The sequence below is a fragment of the Symphalangus syndactylus genome, chromosome 15, assembly GCF_028878055.3.
Source record: "Symphalangus syndactylus isolate Jambi chromosome 15, NHGRI_mSymSyn1-v2.1_pri, whole genome shotgun sequence".
NCBI classification, from domain to species: Eukaryota; Metazoa; Chordata; class Mammalia; order Primates; family Hylobatidae; genus Symphalangus; species Symphalangus syndactylus.
In genome coordinates, this window is record NC_072437.2 from 100,709,009 (window position 1) to 100,730,975 (window position 21,967).

A 21,967-nucleotide genomic window follows, 5' to 3' on the forward strand; every position below is an offset into this window, starting at 1 on the left:
ATAAATTGTGATCTCTAACCTTTTCCAAACATTTAAGGACAATGAAGTTAGTCATTCATTTATTGAATATTATGTAGGAAATATGGATTCCAATAGTCTAATTTCTCACAAACCCTTCAGAAAGTTACTATTATCTTTCTAATAAAACTAAAATCTTTTTGTTAGATTTCAGCTTATAATTTTCTTGTGATATTATAGAAATATTCAGACAGGATAAATGGGCTCACATGATTCTTTTCTATATGAATGTATGAAAATTAGGTATTTCCTCACCTGTAACATATACACAAATGTATGTATGATTTTATATACATGAATTTACATACATTTGTGTATATGGCTACATCTTTAGTATTCTTAATATGCTACATTTTTATTGCATTTAGAGAAAACAAGGGAATCAGAATCGATTAGTGTCTGTTAATCCCTACATCTATACTAGGTCATCCAGGACTGCATTGCTCTCATTACTGTTTCATACTGTATGTGATTAAGCCACTGAAAATATTCAACATGACCTTGAGACTAGAATATGGTACATAGATAATGAACTTCCAGTGATTACATGTCTAAACTAACCTTTCCTATTTTTAATTTATAGTTTTGGAGCTTATTTTTTAATAAGCAAAGTAATTCTTCTAAAGTAAGATTTATTTTTTTAATGATCAGTAACTGGAGTAATAATTTAAAAGGGTAATTACATCAAATAGAAAACAATTACCTTTTATCATGTATATTATGTGCAGTAAAATAAATGGTTTATAGAAAAAGGAAGTTAGTTTATAAATATAAATTTTCTTTATATCTTTACATATAAGTATAGAGATAACTGAGAATATAATACCTATATAATATTTGATTTCCAATTACGTTTCATTATTTTCACTGTTGTAATAATATACATTTTAGTACACCAATATGTACTATTTCTTGAAATCACACTTTTTCATATAATGATTTGTCAAAAATATCAAGTCTAAAGTAATACTAATGAATAGTTAATACTTTTACATTCACATATCCTCATCCATTTTATTATCTAAAATCCCAATCAAATTAGAAGCATGAACAGCATAGTTTGTAAGGTGTAGCGTTCCTGACTAAAAAAAAAAAAAAAGTGGGAACCTAGTGAAATAAAATGTATACCTTCGTTTTTCTGTGAAATTTATTTTTTTAAGTTAGATTTGTCGATGTGTAATTTGCATACAGTAGTATTCCATGATTTTTCCATATGATTGTGCCATTCTATGAATTCTGACAAATGTATACCATGATAGAAGCTCTACCATACATGTAGATAGAACATTTCTATTACCACAAAAATGTTTCTTCATGCCCTTATTTCATTATTTTTATTTGGAAATTTTATGATTAATGTATAAATGTCTGGGTGTTTTAGTTTTATATCAAAATATCTTTAGACTGTAACACCGTTATTTATTTCCCCTAGAATTTACTATCTTGTCATGCTTCCAATTAAAGACAAGTTTTAATCAAAAAACACTGACACAGGCAAAGTATAAAATAATATTTCAGATATATAAGCAATATGTTTATAATTTTTATTTTATGTCAAGTTGTTTAATTTTCATGTATGTGACAACTTAATACTTGGTAGAAGATTCATTTTTCAAAGAAACTCCTAATATTTAGTAGCTAACATGGATATATGTGTTAGATTTATGAATCTGATTTACGGTTTACACATCAAAATATGCAAGAAAGAATGGGTTTCTCATCTAAGTTAGCAACATTTGAGGCATGTTTGTAATGTTTCTAGCTTTATGGCACTAGAGAAAGAAATGTCAAGATTTCTCAATATTTTTACTTTACATTTTCAGTAAATTAACCTTCTCTTTGAGTGGTAGGAATTGATTCTAAAGAGTTTATTAGATCTAATATTACTTAATATATGCACATTCTTGGGACATGTGTATAAATATACATTATCCTAATTTTGTGTAAATATACATTATTATGTAAATTTAGATGGTTACAAATACTCTAAACCAAGAATTATTAAATTATAAGAGTGAAGACATTGATAATGATGCTCTTTCAAATATTTTGCCTTTTTACAACCTGGAATAGTAGAACTAGTCTTTTATTTCTTCCCCCAAGATATACAAATTATTTAAATCCTTTCTGTTTTATATTTTTATTTGGCAGTTACAATAGAAATTTTAATGTTATGCATGCTTACAGGCCTATTAAGAAAGAAGTTATTGCTTTCTTAATAATCTCAAACCATCTTTAGGAAATACACTGTTTTTATGGTTTGCAAAATAGCCCATGCATGCAGGCTGTGTACAGACACACACACACAAAAAAACACCAGTGTTTAAGATAGTAAAAGATTGAATTGGCCTCTATACATTTTCCGTATTAATCTGTTAAAAGGAAACAACTACTAAATATTGGATTCTTGTTGCCACCGAGAAGTAATATCCACATCCGCAAGATTGTCTCATAATAACACTTAACAGTTTTTGATAATACCTGAAGAGACTGTACCTAAATGGATTTTTAAAATAACACGGGAAATTCCAACAGCATGTATTCAGTCACATATACTACGTCAACTTTGAATGTCATAAGCTTTTAATTACGAAATTGAGAAGTTTGTTGCTAGCCATTTAGTCCATAGAAAAAAATTACTTAAATATTTACCTACATTAATATGTATGTGTGTATATATGTATATGTAGACCCTCACTAATTTAAAATTATTTTTTACTTTTTTGCAAAAGTCCAAGTTTAAATTTTTTGCAACCTTAACCTGTATTTGATAAACAAAATGTATAACTCATCAGGGGGAAAAATGTGGGATGTTTTGTGTTTTGTTTTTTACTAGCAATTTCAGTTCTTCATTTGTTTTGCTTTCCACGCTGCATTAGCACAGTTTTCCCCTGTGTGCATCTGCCAGTGTACAATTTAGCCACGGGCATCTGTAGACCTTGTGGTGATCAGTATTGCAGGCAAAAGCCATATGTGTTTAAATAAAAAAAAAAATCTCTTTATTTCATTTGCTGTTTTAACTGGATGGATAACTTTTGTGCCTCAAGACAGAAGAAGAAAAAATACAGAAATAATTAATTGCCTCTATTCTTGAGGCAGTTTCATTTCCCCTCCAATATGGAATGCTTGTCAGCTTTCCTGATAAATGACTGCATGTATTTGCATAGATTTTACATTAACACAAAAATTAGTTTTATTTGTGGAAAACTAGTTTACATAATAATATAAAACCCCGTGTTATTGATTATGTTTCCAACACCGATGACTTTAGAGGGGTGGTGGTATTCTAAATTTTCAAAAGTCTGATCAACCTGTATAATTTAAACGTTCTTTTGATAAATAGTTTTACATTAAGATCTAAAAGACATATTTATAACATTTTAAACTTTTAAAACTTCTTTTCTAGATATACTTACCACAACTGTTTCAGACTCATAGTAGCACCCATTTGGTAAGATTTTGATTTTGAACTTTTGCCAAGGAATATTTTTAAATACATATTACCAATTACATACACTTCAGCCAATTGGAAGACTGCATCTATATGAATTACTTAAATTTTCATATTCATATTATGAAAAAAAGATGGGTGCTATATTGGGTGTGTACAGTTTAGCTAATTCTTGGGGAGTTATGCATTATTTACAACCAAATTTAAAATATATCTGAGAACTATCCTCTCCATCTTTAACCTATTTCCTTCAATATACTTAATTAATCACCCAGCCCTGAAAAAACCACTCTGCTGGAGCTGCTAGGGTACTGAAAACGATTCTACCTCTCTAAGTGGCAGGCAGTAGATGTTTATTCATACTATAATCTGGCATCTTGTTGTCTAGAGGCAACCTGCTAATTATGTGCTATCATTGTATTATCCATGTTATGGAAAATTCAAATATGTTCACTACTGTTAGTTACATCACAAAGCTTTTCGTAAAATATACTTGATCCTCAAGAAACCTACTATACTTAATGGCAACCTAAACCAAGAGTGTCTCTGCCACTTCTTGATTCTGGGACACCCTGGGTGCCAGCTGTCACAGCTCAGCTAATGATGACAAATGCCCCTCTCTCTGCAGATTGCAGAGCTTGCAGGCTGCTGTGAAAGGCAACCAGATTACCTTCCTTCAGATAGTAACTTAACCTTTTAAACTCATGTCAGAATGAACTGATCAGCTGTGATGGTTTCAATATCTGTATCTTTAAAAACAAAAATCAGAATAATATCAAATAACACTTTTAAAATTTTCCAGTATTTGTATGATTTACAGTGTTTTACCCTTGAGTGCTATAATATTCTTAAATAAGAAACTCTGGGTAAGACATACTTCACAACCACTTTAGAGTGTGTATTTGAACTCTGCATATAAATCAGGTAATAGGTAATTGAGAAAATTCTCCAGATTGTTTGGTCTAAAAAATAGGCTGATGAAATTTTGAGGGAAAATATGTTCTTCTCTTCACCTGAATGAATGGTAAAGCCTCAATTCTCCCACTGCTTGTACAAGCCTAGCCTGTCCCAAGCCAATAGTTATATTATGTCATTAAAACTTAGTTATTCCAAAATGATTTAGAGAATAATTGTTGCTAATGATTGTTTTCTCTGGGTATTTTCAAATATGATCTTTTAAGTTATTAATTTGTTCTATAGAAATTATCATATTACAGAACCTATACTTACATGGATTATTCAAAACAATAATGAACATCATTAACCATAATGTAATTCAGAGGGATAAATTACCTATTAAATGAGACAATGCTTTACAATTGCAACATTCTTTTCAATTTACAAAGGATTTATATCCATTAATTCATTTGATACTTAAAATAATTCTGAGCTGGGAAAGATGGGTGACAAGGAACAGGGACCAATATTTAATCTATTTAATCTTCACAACAAATATTAGCTCCCATTTACAAATAAAGAGACTGAGGTTTAGAAAGGTTGCATCTTACCAGGGTCACACAGGTAATTGCAGAGCCAGGTCTGTCTGACTGTGGCTGCCATCAGCACTACAGCTTCTAGACTACGTATGTCCGTAGCCAGATATAATCCATAGAAACTACTACTAGGATATAAATGTTATTCTGAAAAGAAACCTACAGGCTTGCATTTACATAAAGAATATAACTGATGAGTTTTAAAGATAGGATTCTTTATAGGATGCTTTTAAATAGGTAAATACTGAGATACTTTTTATGTTATAAATTTTAATTTTATAAGGATAATGTATTGATCTATCACATTGGGAGAAACTATTTAGGAAAGATATGTACTATTTACTGAATATCAAATTGGACTAATTCACCTAGATAACCACTTCATTGTAAAACTTAAGGTTAATGGGATATACCTTTATAAATGTAATGAGGAGAAGCAATTATTTCAATAATTACTTGAGTGAAATATTTATATACTTTTCTTTTATAAAGGTTTCTCCATATCATAGTTTTACTATGTAATATCAGTGAGCTATACAGCCCACAATATTGTTTTTCAGCTCAAGATACACTGAAAACTTCCTTTGATCATGAATTTAAGTGCAGTCATTTCCAAGAAAGCTATGCCAATGCCAGTTGTTTTTATTCTGTAGTAAATTTTTCTTTGGTATAGGTACTAAAATGTGAGGAAAATTTTTCAATGATACATATGATTATAAGACTATGTATTTTATGTACTTATTAGTAGAATTCTATTAGTACTTATATAGAATTAGTACTTATAGTTACTAATCAGTACTTATGCTCAATTTATATTTCACTTTACATAAAAATGAAAACTTACAGTGAAAATTTTACTAAAATGTGTCATGCAGTTAGTATCAGGGAAAAAAGTAATTCTGCCTCATAAGTCAGACATTTTATATCAGGGCAGGAAAGAACTCTGGAGGATAATGCAATGGAACCCTCCACATAACTGTGAATCTTCTCTACACCATTACCAGCCATGGTAACAACCATAGCCAGAGGTGGTTATCTAACCTCTACTTTTACCTCCATGAATGAGAAACCTACTACCTACTCAGATAGTTAACTGCACTTACAACAGTTCTAATTGTTAGAAAGCTCTTCCTAATATTGAACCAAAATATTTCCCCTTGAAACTTTCACCTTTTGGCCCCTACTTTCCCTTCTGAATAGTCTTATCCCTTTAACAAATGTATGCTTTTTAAATTCAGCATTTCAGATACCAAGTTGAACATACTCCAGTCTTTCAGCCATTACACCTTTGGCATATTTTAAGTCACCTCACTGTTCAGGACCCATTCTGGTACATGATTTTCTTCAAGTACGGTGCCCAGAAATTATTACTCCTAGAATGGATTGGTACATGTAAAGTAAAGAATAATAGTGAAACATGAGTCACATTAGCTTTTTGGGCATATCCATACCCATGCAGATAAATGCTGTACGTCAACAAATATCTTATTTGTTTAAACATATTATTACCGAGGTCCTAAGTGCATGACTTTTGTATTCATCCAACTCATATCTTGCCATTTTTAGGTATTTTTTCCATGACTTGACTTATAATAACAAGTTATACATCATTATTTTAAGAATCAATAGGCATAACAGTTCTTTCTAAAAATGTGTTCATAAGCTACACATAGAATATCCAGAGCAAAACAATCTAACTTTAATGAATTTAATGTTTTTGCTCAGCTTAAGTGTAGAAGGAAGCTAATCCACTTAATAAGACCTCAGGATACATTGAATTTACGAAATACTCCACAGCCTTTGTATAGTTTTTTTTCCAAATATTTCAAATCCTAGTATTAGTTTTTCATAGCTTTATCGAAATGTGTAACTAAGAAGCCTCATTTGGGATAAAGTATATACTTTATATATTTTGGCGTTTATCAATTTTGCTTTGTCAATAAATTTTGTATCTACAAATGAAATCTACAGGTTTCCCACATGTTTGATCAATGACCAGCAAACTAATAAACTTCAAATGCAAATAGATGTGCTTCTAGGACTTGTAGACTATTATAGGAATCACCAACATATTGATCTTCATATTTTAACCTTTTGACAATAACAAGAGTTTCTAAATAATTTAGCATGAGCAGAGGTAAATGCTTTTAAAAAGTGATATTTTTAATAACTTGAAGCCAATGTGAAAATTTGTAAATTAAACCAAAGTAGTCACAAGACCCATTCTGCTCAGTTGTTTTCTTCAAGTGCAGTGCCTAGAACTGAATATTCAGTATCACAGAGTGAACTGGTGAATGTAGAGCAAAGAGGCCTCCCTTAAGTATTAAATACATTGTTGGAAAAAAACGTATTCTGAGAATTCTCAAAACACATTTGAGAATCAGTAGTAAAATACAAAATACATTTTAATATATATTAATTAAGTAATTTGTAAAATACAAAATACATTTATGTCTGTATGGGTGGTAAAAAAAAAAAAGCGCATTAACTTTTTTGTGTTAAAGCCTTGATTTCTTCAAGTGTAGGCGCATGCCAAGTTTTTTTTTTTTTAAATGAGGATGTTTCATTACTACTTTATTTATTACTGCTGTGACATCTAGGCGATAAAAGACAAAAAAACAGCCTGCCTGAAATTTGGCTTTCTTGCAGTTTGTATCTTGAATGGGGAATAAAGAAGTTCAGTGCGTTTACAACAGAAACATTCTCAAGTGAAGAGCTGCCCCATCTGTTTCATCTGGTGGCTTATGCAATAAGAGGTGTTATCACATGAATCTAAATGCACAAGCGGTCGTTTTATGAACTCTTTCTGTGCTTTGAGGAGTTTATAAGTTGCCAACTCTATTATGTGTCAGTCCCAGCTGACCCAAGTGCATTCTGCTGAGCATATTTGGGGGATAATTAGAACTAATGAAGCCTGGAATACAGCTAATTCTCTAAGTGATTTATTCTTATGGTCTTCTCTGATCCCTAAGAATTCTCCAAATCATAATCTATGCCACTTATTTTTTCCTAGCATTGTGTTGATACAGCTACTTTATGCTTAGCTGATGGACATCAAAAGTAAATTAGGTATTTGAAAGGCTGAGAAACATGTTTCAAAGTAAAACTTTATGTTACTTATTAGTCCCCAGGCTTGAGAAAAATACCAGTTCTTCAACATTTTATGTTTTTGTTTAAATCTCAAAATGTTTATGGCACTTGCAAGTAGATAGTAGGATAGAAAATATAAAGCAATAAAAGCTTATTAAAAAATGTACCATTGGGAAATAAAACCTACAAGTAAAATAATTGAAAATTATTAATGGAAGGTTCCTATTTCTTAATTAGTTTTCCCAAGGAAATCTGAAGTTTAAAAAAAATAAAACTTTTATCAATAGCTTTCAGGTTCCAAAGCTGTTTCATTAGCCTGGCTTCACTGTCCTAGCAGTGTTGAAAATGATGTTTCTTTATGTGCCCTCACCAAGTAGTCAGTGATTCAGTGGCCTGTAACACTGTAAATCCCATCAACTTGCTTTCCTTTCCTGTTATAACTGTTTCAATGAGTGGCACTTTTGTTGTGCGGGTTCAGATCTGGTAGCTTACTGAGGACATACTAGAATGAGGACAGACACAAATGCCACCAAAAGAAGGCTATAACTTTATTAAAGCCTTATACTCAGTAAATAAGATAGTGGAGCCACTTCAGCTAAGTAGTTTTATAAGCTATGTCCTATTTGATCTTCTGTTGTCTAGAAACTATAGTAGAATTTATTAAGAATTGTTACTTTCACCTATTGATTCCAGTATTTAATATTTACCATATTCTAGAGCTCAGATAACAAAACCCTTAAGGGCAAGTGCCACTTTATTAGTTAGACATACTGACATACCTGTACTAATGTAGATCACCAACTAGACTGACTATTGACCGAAGGACCAGTTGGAGATTCCTGAATCTCATTACAAGATACCTAATCCAGCCTCAGATAAATTCTAGTCTTAACTGTATACCCTGACATAAGAAGTTACTGTTTCTCATATTTTACCTTCTGCCTAAAAGTCAGCTAAACACTCGAAAACATGTCTTAGGAACTTGATGAAAAGTTGCAGGTCGTTTTTTTAAGAACGTTTTTACGTCTTTAAACAAGACAAAGAACAAATTGGTAAAATTGGCTAAAATTGAGTTTTTGTTATCTGCAAGTTATTCTGCTAGGTGCTTTATATTACTGTATGTACCTTCATCTTCTCAACACTATGAAGTAGAAACTTCTGGCCTCATTTCATTGTTAAGAATCTGAAACATAGAGAATTCAAGTAACTCTTCCAAGTTTACAAAGCTAGGAGTTAGCAGAGTTAAGATTTTCATCTATGCCATCTGGCCCCAGGGTCCAGAGTGTGCTTTCTTAGTCATCATATAGAACCTCTCTAAGTTTGTCTTGTCATCTGTAGAACAGGGATAATTCTGTGTCATAGGGTTGTTGCACAGGTTAAATAAATTAATACACATAAAAAGTTTATGTGTTTTAAAAAGAATATTTTTAAACTTATATTACCCAAGACCACACAGTAACTAGCAAAGATAGGATTCAAACCCAGCTTTTTCTGTCTCCAGACTTCTGAGTTTATGTAGCATCATGCTTAGGTATGTTTGTTGAACGAATAATTAAATGAATATCATCTGTTCTGTACTTCCCAGTGGAAGATTTTGTTAATTTTGCTGGTTATTTTGATAGCATATAGCAGGTACTCAGTGCCTGAATGAGTGAAGGATTTTTCAAACAATACTCGCCAATATAATATGTTCTATACATTGATCACTCTTAAATTTATACCTCTAGCCAAGACCTCGCCCCTTAATTTCAAGCTGGTATGTTCGGTGGTCTTCTCCAAATCATCTCACATATATAAGATGCATTTCAAACTTAGATTCCCAATTGAGCACCTGCTTCTCCATCAGTCATCTGTACCTCAGTAAACTGCAGTGCCTTTTTTCCAGTTGCTTAGGCCAACAACATGGCTGTCATCTTTGACTCTTCGCTTGCTTGTGTACCCAATATCCAGAATGTCAGCAAATCCTCCAGAATCTGCCCATCTCTCACCAACTTTACAGCTTCCATCCCTGCAAGCCACCATCATCTCTTAATTTATTTTTGGTGCCCATCATCTTGTATGTGTACTACTGGTTATCTGAGACAATATAGAATGAGAAAAAGTACAAGGAATTATGCTAGGGAACATAGCTTCTCACTATATTCCTCTGTGAGGAATATGATCCAATAGGAATAAATGAGAAGGAATGTTCAGAAAAGTAAGGAGGAAAACTAACAGATATGACTATCTTAAATGCCAAACACAAGAGAGTTGTAATAAAAAGTTAGTGGACAACAGTTCAGCTACCACATAGAGTTCAAATAACATAAAAAGTTCTTTGTCTTTCCACAGCTGTATCAATGGAATTGTAGAGACAGAAGCAGATCACAGTAGGATTGAAGAGTAAGTCGGAGGTGGAAAGTGAGGTAGACAATACACTTTCAAGAAAAGTAGGATTGGAGAGTATTCTAAGTGAAGTAACTCAGGAATGGAAAACCAAACATTGTATGTTCTCACTCATAAGTGGGAGCTAAGCTATGAGGATGCAAAGGCATAACAATGACACAGTGGAGTTTGGGAACTCAGGGGGAAAGGGTCGGAAGGGAATGAGGGATAAAAGACTACGAATTTGGTTTAATGTATACTGCTCAAGAGATGGGTGCACCAAAATCTCACACTGAAGAACTTACTCATGTAACCAAATACCACCTGTTCCCCAAAAACCTATGGAAATAAAAAATTTTAAAAAAGTAGAAATAAAGGAAATTCAAGAGATAGTATGGTAATTATGAAGTGATTCAAGAAGAAATTTTAAAGGTATTTGAACATATTTAGGGCATAGAGAAAGAAGCCATAGAGGAGAGGTTAAAGTTAAAATGAAGGAGTAAATCATGGAGGTCTCTCTATCTCCAAGATCAATAGAAGGAAATGGTATCATTGTCTTGAGGCTACAATGAGAGATCGCTTTTTTCCTTGAAGATAAACTCTACACAATTATTAATATTGCATTTTATTTTACATATGTATTTGTAACAATGGAGGGTGAGATGTTGGGTTTAGGATAAACAGGAGGAGATCTGAAAATGTAGCAGGAAGAAACTGTTGCATTGCGGAAGATAAATTTGTAGATGGTGGTTTTTAAAGTTGGTGAATTATACAACTAGGCCTCAGTTTTCTCTTGGCACTTAAAGCACTGGGACTGAGGTAACCTTCAAGAAGGGACTTAGATGTTTAAACTGTCACTAAAAGGAATGGGAGACAACGATGCTGAATCCTGCTTTACCTGGCAACCCTAGATGAAGGTGAAAAGTAGATGTAGTAAAATTTCTAAATAGATAAGTGACTAAGATAGTTTAAACATAGGCAGAATAGTTTACTAAGCTGAATATGGACATAGGCATAGACTGCTGAAATACAAAGAAATCAAAGAATGTTAAGATTAGGGAACAGAATAGATTGTCCATATGAATACTGAATTCTCTAAAAGTGATTATAAGATTTTGGGTGGAGAGGGAAAGAATTTTGGGGAAAGAAGACTCATGAAGAGTAGAATGAATGCTGTTAAGTGAATGGAACAGGAGACAATCTGAGTCACCAGAGCCTGCACAAAACAAACAAATGGGCCTAAGAGGGGTTGCTGGGATTTTGGAAGCCAAAAGATAACTTGATGAAATCCTTTGTAGCCTAATGCTTTGAATACTTTTGAGAGATTTGATAAGCAGTTTTATCACCAACAACTAATGACATGGGAGTTTATTTAAATTTATTCCTGGAGCCAGGGAATTCATAGACTCTTCTTTTAAGAGACCCTAACATTCCATATGAAAGTGTTTTTTAGGTGTCTGCCCAAGTGATAATCCACTTTAGTATATCTGTTTCCAATGCTACCAAAGTGTCCATCAGGATATTTTGGTAGGACCTAGTCGTATGTTTTATGTGAAGTATGTAAAACTGCCAAAGATACTTTACCCTTAAGTGTTTTTATATCATATAACTTTCTTTAGTTTCCCAGTAGAGTGAGGAAGCCCTCGATTAGGAACCAGAAAGCTTGGGTTCTAGAGCTTGTTCCTTTTTGAATAGAATATATAATCTTTATTAATGAGCTTAGTTTCCTGCCCTATGTGATGAAGGCATTGGAGTAGATGATTTCCCTTCTAAAATTCATTCAGTTCTCTGCATTATTTAACTTTGAGATGAGTACAAAATAGCAGCAGTTTTACTTTTAAAGGTGTATCTCGTCATGTGCAACATACACATTCCTGAAAAGTTAGCATATTTTTATTATTTGAATTATATTTAAATATATCTGTGAATTTATTCTTCAGAGGATCCTTACAATAAATCTTTTAAAAATGAATTCATTTTATAAATTTAATGATTTCTTTATAATGTATAATTTCAAATTTAAATCTTTAGTTATTAAATATTTTTAAAAACACAACTCTATATATTTATCTTTATGTAACTTTATAAAGGGTATAATGAATATGAATATAAGGAATACAAAACCAATGATAAGTAAGAAAATAGTAAGAAAGTAATTAATCACTTTAAATGAATTCATGACTTTAGGGTACTAACAGAATTTGGAGGTTTGATTGAAGGACCAATCATTGTTGAGGAATTACAGAGACAGTGAGATACGTCAGAAGAATAGATGAGAGCAAAATATTAGAGAATTTTGCTTGGCACCTTCTTGATCAACAGTGGTAACAAAAATGCGATTAAGACTTAAGGGAAAAAGTCAAGTCCGCCTCAAATCCTGTGGGTAAGCAAATAGGATCTAAATTTTTGAAAAATAAATCTGTAGTCTGATAAATTAAGATGTATTAGGTTGGTGCAAAAGAATTGCGGTTTTTCCCATTACTTTTCATGGCAAAAACGGCAATTACTTTTGCATCAACCTAATATATTGTAAGCCCTAGAGCCATTGCTAATAAAATAACTAAATACATGTAGTTTAAAAATAAGTGAAGGAATGGCAAAAGAAGGCAGTAAAGGAGGAAGAGGTGAACAAAAAAGATACGAAAGATACAGAAAACAAAAAGCAAAATATCAGATGTAAATCCAACCATATCGGTAATAGCATTAAATGTAAATGGATTAAACAGTCCAATAAAAAATCAGAGACAGACAGGCACAGTGGCTCATGCCTGTAATTTTAGCTCTTTGGGAGGCTGGAATGGATGGATCACCTGAGCACAGGAGTTTGAGACCAGCCTGGGCAACATGGCAAAACTCCATCTCTACAAAAAATAGAAAAATTAGCTGAATGTAATGGCGCATTCCTGTAGTCCCAGATACTGAGGAGGCTTAGGTGGAAGGATCACCTGAGCCCACAGAGATTGAAGCTGCAGTGAGCTGTGACCGTACCACTGTGCTCCAGACTGGGCAACAGAGTGAGACTGCCAAAAAAAAAAAGAAAAAAAAATCAGAGACTGTCGACTGAATTAAAATAAAAATAAGATCCAACTCTCTGCTCTCCACATAACAATCAGATGCTGTTAACTATGTGTTTTGACCCAGTTTAGGTTCAAAGATATAGATAGGTTGAAAATAAAAAGATAAAAAAAGATATGCACACAAACAGCAACCATAAAAGACCTAGAGTTGGCTACAATAATATCAGATAAAATAGACTTTTACACTAAATAAAGTCACTACATACAAAGAGAAACACTTTATAATCAAAAAAGATTAGCTTATAGGGGAGTTATAACAATTATAAATATCTTTGCACCTAACAACAAAGCCCAATGTCCATAAAGCAAAAGCTGATAGAATTGAAAGAAGAAATATTAAATTATCCAATAATAGTTGGAAACTTCAATACCCCACTTTCAATAATGAAGACAATAACTAGATGTAAGATTAACAAGGACATATGCTCCTCAATTTACAAGGGTGTTGCATCCTGACAAACCCATCATAAATTGAGGAGTATATTTTATGTGTATCATTTTTGCACCACTGTAAAGTCAAAAAATCATAAGTCAAACCATCATAAGTCAGGGCCCATCTGTAAATAGAAGACTCAAACAACACTATAAACCAACCAGACCTAATACACATCTGCAGAACACTCCCAAGAACAGCAAAATTTCCTTCAACCATATCAGTAATAGCATTAAATGTAAATGGATTAAACAGTCCAATAAAAAATCAGAGACAGACAGGTGCAGTGGCTCATGCCTGTAATTTTAGCTATTTGGGAGGCTGGAATGGATGGATCACTTGAGCACAGGAGTTTGAGACCAGCCTGGGCAATGTGGCAAAACTCCATCTCTACAAAAAAATAGAAAAATTAGCTGGATGTAATGGCGCATTCCTGTAGTCCCAGATACTGAGGAGGCTTAGGTGGAAGGATCACCTGAGCCCATAGAGATTGAAGCAGCAGTGAGCTGTAGTCCCATGTAGTGCACATGGAACATTCTCCAGGATAAACCATATGTCAGGCCATAACACAAGCCTCAATAAATTTAAAAGTATTAAAATAATCCAAAGATTTTTTGACACAATGGAATTAAAAATCTTTCTACAGTTGACAAACTGAACAGAAAATACTTTGGATGATAGGCAAGATTCATAAATGATATAGAAACCATGCCATGTGACTTGAAAGAACTGAGGCTAGTGTACCCAACTAAGGAGTCTAATTTGGATGGTAGAGATGGGGATGAAGCAGGATATAATAGTTTCCTCTAAGAAGCCTGTCGTTTATAACAAGGAGAATATTAATATTTATACATGATCTTCCAGAGGACACAAGTAAGATCATTGGGTGGAAGTGACAGCACAAAATAAGGAAGAATATTGTAACTGTACTTTTCAGTTCAGTAAGATATAGGCAGTATTGTACGTCCTTTTTTTTTTTTAAAGACAATGTCTCATTATATTGCCCAGGCCTGACACAAACTCCTGGGTTCAAGGGATCCTCCCACCTCAGCCTCCCAAGTAGTTGAGAGTGACTAGAGGCACATGTCACTGTGCCTGGCTCTACTTTCATATATTGTGTTCCTTAAATTGGATTTTTAAAGTCCTATGTAGAAAAGCAAACAAGGCCAGGTGTGGGGGCTCACGCATATAATCCCAGTTCTTTGATTGGCTGAGGGAGGAGGTTAGCTTGAGCCCAGGGGTTTGAGACCAGCCTGAGCAACATGGTGAGATCTTGTCTCTAAAAAAATGAAAAACTTAGCCAGGCATCGTGCTGCACACCTGTGGTCCCAGCTATTCAGTAGGCTGAGGTGGAAGGATCACTTGAGCCCAGAAGGTTGAGGCTGCAGTGAGCGATATTGTCACCACTGCACTCCAGCCTGGGTTACAGAGTGAGATTCTGTCAAAAAAAAAAGAAAGAAAAGAAAAAGAAAAGTCAAACAGTGGTTTTAAATAGCTGTTCTAGCAAGGATAAGTTTAATTCCTGCAATATGTCTTTTCTCAAAAAGTCAAGGAGAAACCTTAATACCTGGAGCAGCTTGGTGTGCAGGCACCTCTACCCCTCCCAAGACTGGAGCTAGAACTTAGATATCGAATCAGGACATCTCATGTCTTTCTCAACAAAATAATTCTCCCTCCCCCCAAACAAATTTAACAAACTTCTAAATAAATTATTGCACAACTTCTTTATGGTTTGGAAGGAACTTTTTCCTAACTTTATCAAATCTAAAGAACCATAGAGCAACTCTTTCTCCTAAGTCTGTGCTTCAGTCATATGCACTGTGAATTATGCAAATAGCTTAGTTAGATATGTAGATGAGTTAAAAATAGAATCTGCAAAACAAAATGCAGATTGTACAAAAATTAAGGATATGATCACCAGTCCAGGATCACCTCCAATAGGTTATCTCATAAGCTGTGAACATTGCCACTTAAAGTGATTCACTCAGGGCCTAAGGAACCTTCTGTAGGAGAAATTGAAGAAGTGCTTATACTCTATGATTTCATATACACATACAAAAAACTGGACTGAAAAATATAAATCTATTTTGCCAGATGTTCTTAACATTTATATTTATCTGCATTAAAACAATGTTTTCGTTACTGGAGAGTGGAATTTTCAAAAAGATTTTAATAAGAAAAATTATTTCATTTGCTATATTCTCTCGGAACATAAATTACACTGTAGCAGTAAGTTAGACTTTCTTTCATACTCTGGAAGTACATTTTAGCATATTATTCTTCCAGTAAACTAACTGATATCCGTAGAGTGCTGAAGAAGTTAGCATCCAGATTATTTGGTTTACCTATAAGAGATTAATTTGCATATCAGGAAGGTCTGCATAAATCTGGGTGCAGTATCTTTCAGTCTTTTCTGTGTTTTGTAACACTTGACCCATCAATTTAGATAGTACCGTGCCTGAAGTACAGAAATGAGGAAGACATAGTATATTATCTCTTTTAATGATAGGCAAATGAGGAATCAACTCTTACAGGTATCTGGGAGATTTCAGACTATGTATTTATAATCTTATTTAATATTATATAACCAAATATTTTTATGCCTTTCCACTAATTTTCTACCAAATGCTTAAAGAGAGTCTATTTAGAATAAAAACCACTTGAATGGAATATTTATGTTAAGAGCTTACTAAACATTCTTTGTAATATTGGCTATTATTTTTTACCTTGAATGTGTTGCTTAAATTTGGACTTTTTCTCGAACACTATTGGTATTTTAGTAGCAAAATTATTTAATGGTAGATGTTTAACATTGGAAATCTTAGCATATATTGATTTGCACAAAAGTTCTATTCTTTAAAGTTCGAATATATCAAATTTCATAAAGGAAATGCATTGGAGATGCTTAGTAGACATTTTCTTAGGCACTAAGAATTACTTGCTTATAAGGATATTTTACTGTTTATGTATAGGTTAAATACTTCACTTGTAATGCCCATCTTCTGAAGAAAGTCCTCTCTGGGTTGAAAATCGCTCATTGCTACTCTTGTTTTTTATATGTCCAGTAAGAATACCAACATATCTTTCATGAGCTATGGCAAATAATTGATAATTACTGTTCAATTTATTCCTCCCTAGGCAAATGGGTTCCTTTGTAGTACCTAGGACAAGGGATCCACAGGCAGGAGTCCTCTGGCATTGATGACTGATGGAATAAGCCATAGTGACACATAGCTACTATACCACATGAGAACATCATGATTTGTTTATTTTAGAGCTGGTTGCAGCAATATTAGAGGACGAAATGATTTTCTTAAAGCACTAGGAGAGTGGGGACTACATCATCACGATAACTTAAAGAAAAGCTGCTCAAAAACAAAGTGCCCCAGTCTCTTTAATAAATTGTACTCTCTCATTGACTATTTAATTTATGCAAATGCACTATGAAAATATTTTTGCTTCATATCTGAATCTTCATAAGAAAATGTATATTTAAAAATACTAAAATCATATTTTTCAGTTACCTACATTAAATGTTTTATTCATGTTATAGTTTAATTACATGATACCTGTCTTCACCAATGGAAATGTAATGTGCTAAATGCTCCATTAATTTTTTCCCCTTATGCCTTATGCTCAGTTATGCCTGGTACAAACGACATATACTTTTCTGATATTATTGACGAGGTGTTCATGACCTTTCTGTTGAGATTTGTGTGGTGGTGCTGTTTAAAGAAAGAGTACTTAGTGGAATTTGTGTGACCACACCAGGCAACTGAAGAATAGGTATTATTTCTGGCCTTGGATCTATAACCCAAGTTAATTATAATCACTTTAAGAAGAAAACAGTCTTGCTATAGCAAGCTGTTTGGGGGTTTCTTTTTCTAAATGAGAGAAAATTGATGTAATGCTTTTTACATTGCATTTTACAGCAAAGCATAAGATCTGTTTACCTGGTTGAAATTCAAATTGTTTTATTATGGTGTCAATTCTTTGGTTTTGGCAGCACTTCTAAAGTGTCTGTTCACAAAAAGACTCCCATAGTGAATGAATGCTAGTGTTGACACCACCTAACAAGCAGGGATTATGTGTTTACAGAAGAAGTAATATGATAGGTCAAGTATAAGAGGCACTTCTCAAGAGCACTTCAGCACATAATGAGTGACTGACTAGAAAGTGCGGAGCTGCCACTCTTTGGCTTCGAGTCCGTGTTGATGCCTGCCTCTCTTCTCCAAAGCTCCCTTGATCATGTTCAGCTGCTCTGTTCTCATGTGGGGAATAATAGTAGAGTAAAGCTGCTTTTCTGTCTCATTTTTCTTGCTAATTTACACATTCAAGCCATTTTTTGTTTGCTACCCTTATTTGCTATTCCCTTTTGTCCAGGCACTGTTCTCTTTTTTGCCTCAGGCCTAAGAACTAATTTGAGCTTCTATAATTACTTCATGTTTTACACCTGTCTGCATATCATGCACCCGCTTGTCTCTGTACTTAAGCTGTATATTTCCTTGCAGAAAAGCTAGTTTTCATATACAAGGACTCCTAAGTTTCTCCCCTCAGACTTCCTACAGAAGAAACACAATTAAACTGTTGCAATATCCTCAGCCATGCAGCTGACCTTTGCAGTTCATGAAGGACAAATGAACGCTGTCTGCTCAGACAGTTTGTGTTAAGACATTGTTGAGCAGAGAGCCTGAGCTTTGTTCCTCATGAATGAAGCAATGGTTGTAGTCATTTTAAAATCATTAAGACTCTGAATGCACAGTCTCATTCTACAGTGTTTGCTCTACAGCTGCTCTTCTGCTTTAATAGCAGCTTATTAAATTTGGGTCAAGCGTACTCTGAAGAGTATCACAATGAAGAAACTGTTCTAAAAGTTACCTGTTTAAAAAAAAGGCAATTGATTAGATTTTTAACTTAAGTGACAGCTGCAATTCATTGCCTATTCTTTGTAATGTCCCGCAGCCCAAGCAGCCTTTTGTAATTTGGGCTTCATTTTGCAAGAGCTTTCCTGAACAATCCAGGGTTGCTTTCCACTCGGAGCCTGCTTCAATCCAATTAGGAGTTTAACAAGGGTCAAATTAAGGAGACTTTACACTTCATGTTTGCATCATTAGCCATAAGACTGTTACGTGAGTGCATGACCGTGTGTCAGGGAAGAGGGGGAAAGGCTGCAGGATGGGACAGACACAAAGCTGTCATCCACCGTGTGGTGTGCTCCTTTACTGATGGAGGCTCAGCAGGCTAGCAACAACATTTCCAGTTGTCTTTTGGGGTTGCTGCCTTGTCAAATCAGCTGGTATATAGTTGTTTGGAGGTTACAGGTGCTAGCTGGGGCTGATAAAGAAGAGTGTTTTTTGCCTACTCTTTTCTTTTCTGGTAGTCTGTTGTGATTGGGCAAACGACTGGGAAGACATGAAGTTGAAACCTCTTGAGCATTCATTATTTTTGATGAGATGACAACTATCCAGGTTCATGTTCTCACTCCTCGTGCTCTTTCCTGGCTCTTCTTTTTTTTTTGAAAACATAATTGTTGGTTCTGTAAAATATTATCATAGGAAATGGAAACTAATTTTTAGGAGAATAGTTTGTTAGAGGCTTTGCAAAGACCAATTACCTGTTATTCAGGAAAACAGAGTTCACGATAGTATTTTCAGAATTGTGTTACGTAGAATAGCATTTTGCTCCACTTTGTCCATACCATCAAGATATATTTATATTTAGCCATATTATGTCACCGTTTAAAGAAAATGACCTATTTCTAAGAAGAAGAGACAACAGAATTCTGCTAATCAGCAGTTCCATGCGTGGGATATCGTTAGAGAACTGTTGCTGTGCCCCTTGAGCAAAGCTTTGTGCTGCTACACACAAAGTAAAGATTTATCTAAAATAACACTTTCATTGTTCCTTTCTTACCTCCTCAACCCATTAATAGGTACTTTAGTATCATGAGAGTTTTCATAGTTTAATCCCCTTTCAAAAGCTTTTCAGAATAAAAGCTCTAAATGGTCCTCAGTATTAATTTGATGTGACTTCTGTACAATATGGTTTAAAACTCTCAGAAGCACATTTTTACCGCTTACCCTTTTTCATCAGAGCAACGTGTGGAAAATACCAGCTAAATGTTTAGTGGAGTCTCTATTGTGAGCCATTGTTGCTTTCTGATAACATAGATTTTCAATTAAAAAATTAGTGTCATTGTGATATATATGACTGTTAATCCTCAAGAATATTTGGGCTCTCCATTTTTAAAAATGTAAATGTCTTCTTGATATTTTTCAAAGCTGTATTTTTAGTCTCTGATTTGCTAAGAATTAAGAGCCAGTAATAAAGTCAGCCTGGTAAATAGTAATCAGGCTTGATCATATGCACTCAGTTACATCTTTCTTTATAGTTAGACCACAGTAGCTTCAAACACAAGAGCTTCCAGCACTAATAAACAACCCACCTCACCTTTTTTATGTGATGCTTTTGAATACACATTTATCCTTCTTAAAACAGTTAATATATGGTAAAATGTAACTCTTGCTGTCTATAAAGCATTTGATGATGGAACTATATATTCCATGCCAAGTTCCATTTCCTCAACTTCTCCTACAACTGCAAAGCCTCCAATATGACGGGGGCGGGGAACCCCTATTAATCCTTTTGAATTCCAGATCCCTCTCTGAATTTTTTCCACATTGTCGGACGGGATGTATGTATGTGTGTGTGCATGCATGTGTATATACACACGTGAACATCCTTCCACAGAGAAAAAGGTATTTATTTCTAAAAATATTTTTGAAGCACCTGCTAGTGCTAGGGACTGAGCCAGTGAAACAGTAGAGAGAGCTCAAACAATACCACCTTGCCCGCCGGGGCTTTAGTGGAGTGGAGAGATAGGCAGAAATCACAGGAAACAATGTAAACTTACGACTGTGAATGTGCTCTTATTGGGAAATGTGATCTGGTCAGCAAGTTCAGAGACAGTTTTCCTAAGCAAGTGACCTTAGGCTAACCTTTTGAAAACATCGTGCGATAAAAAATTTTTACTTATTTTCTTTCCAAAGAACTGAAAATATTTCTGCATATGCTTTGAACCCAACGTCTACAAACATAATGAAATTTGTGCTGATAATATATTAGGTAAGAGAACATGTAGAAAAGGGCATCTGGAAGGAGAGATAAATAATTATAATTTCTAAGGAAAGTTTTAGGCTTAGTTTTAAGTTACATTTATGGACAGCAATGAGCAAGTGACTTCTAGAACTATTCCTTTTTCTTTATTATTTTTTCCTGGATTTTTTTTTTCTTTTCTTTCTTCAACAAAGTTTATTCCATGATTTATCTGCTTACCATGTGGAAGCAGATTGGAATCTTCCACTATTGAATCAACAGTGTGCTGGGACCAGATCCTCTGGGGGTTTGTGGGTCTATACATTCAGTGACCTCACTATGGTAGCTTGAAATCTGCTTGTGACAGTAGGATTTATACAACAGAAATTGGTGAACTCTGCAAATTATCCTCCCCTCCCTGCCCTAGCTTGTTTCATCCATGCTTATGTCTGATACAGTACATGGGATTTGGGCCTGCAAAAGATTTGGGAAAAAGAGTCCATAACACAGCTTCCCTCCACAGCCCCAAAGGAGCTATAAATGGAAACTAGAAAGCTTAAAATCAAGTTTTGGAATTTTTTATTAATTAAGTTTTATGAGTTTTAAAATTTAGCTAATTATATCATTTATCTTTTAAGATAATAGCCACAACTCCTCCCCATCGATTAAGTGATGATTACTTTTTTAAATGATTGTCTTTTGCATGTGAATGTTTACTAGTTTTGAATGTAATCACAGGCAATATAAATTTGAAGGTATATTTTTAAACTGCACACTAATGACCTTTATCAATCAGTCTTTATTTTTTTCCTTATAACGAATTAAATGTTGTTTTGCTTTCAAAACCAATGTACTCATTGGTTTTTTCGAATATAAAAGTAATACTTGCTAAATACTTAAATATTAAAGTGTAGTCAATATATAATAGCATAAAAAATAAAATTAA

General features: G+C 33.8%; 1 protein-coding gene and 1 long non-coding RNA gene across 11 annotated transcripts in view; one reads left to right on the forward strand and one right to left on the reverse strand.

Moving 5' to 3' along the window:
* NBEA (neurobeachin) overlaps positions 1 to 21,967 on the forward strand; it is a 731,576-nt gene that overhangs the window by 537,983 nt on the left and 171,626 nt on the right. The gene's annotated exons all lie outside the window — the stretch shown is intronic.
* Positions 9,967 to 16,735, reverse strand: LOC134732676 (uncharacterized). The gene is made up of 2 exons (XR_010116105.1): positions 12,936 to 16,735; positions 9,967 to 12,842 (listed from the first exon to the last, which is right to left on the reverse strand). It is a non-coding gene; the product is annotated as an uncharacterized lncRNA (long non-coding RNA).